Source organism: Rhineura floridana, chromosome 12 (genome assembly GCF_030035675.1).
Source record: "Rhineura floridana isolate rRhiFlo1 chromosome 12, rRhiFlo1.hap2, whole genome shotgun sequence".
NCBI classification, from domain to species: domain Eukaryota; kingdom Metazoa; phylum Chordata; class Lepidosauria; order Squamata; family Rhineuridae; genus Rhineura; species Rhineura floridana.
In genome coordinates, this window is record NC_084491.1 from 26,572,496 (window position 1) to 26,572,800 (window position 305).

Below are 305 nucleotides of genomic sequence, written 5' to 3' on the forward strand. Positions count from 1 at the left end.
GATGTTAGGAGCAGAGCTTGGAAAAGTGACTTTTTTGAACTACAACTCCCATCAGCCCCAGCTGTATGGCCATTGGATTGGGTCACTTTTCCAAGCTCTGGAGGAGACCCTCTTCCCCTCACAGAGCTACAATTCCCAAAGTTCCATAGGGAGAGGGATTGATTGCCAGACCACTCTGAGAATTGTAGCTCTATGAGGGGAATAGGGGTCTCCTAACAACTTTCAGCACTCTTAACAAACTACAGTTCCCAGGATGCTTTGGAAGAGTGGCCATGACCATTTAAGGTGGCATGATGCCACTTTCA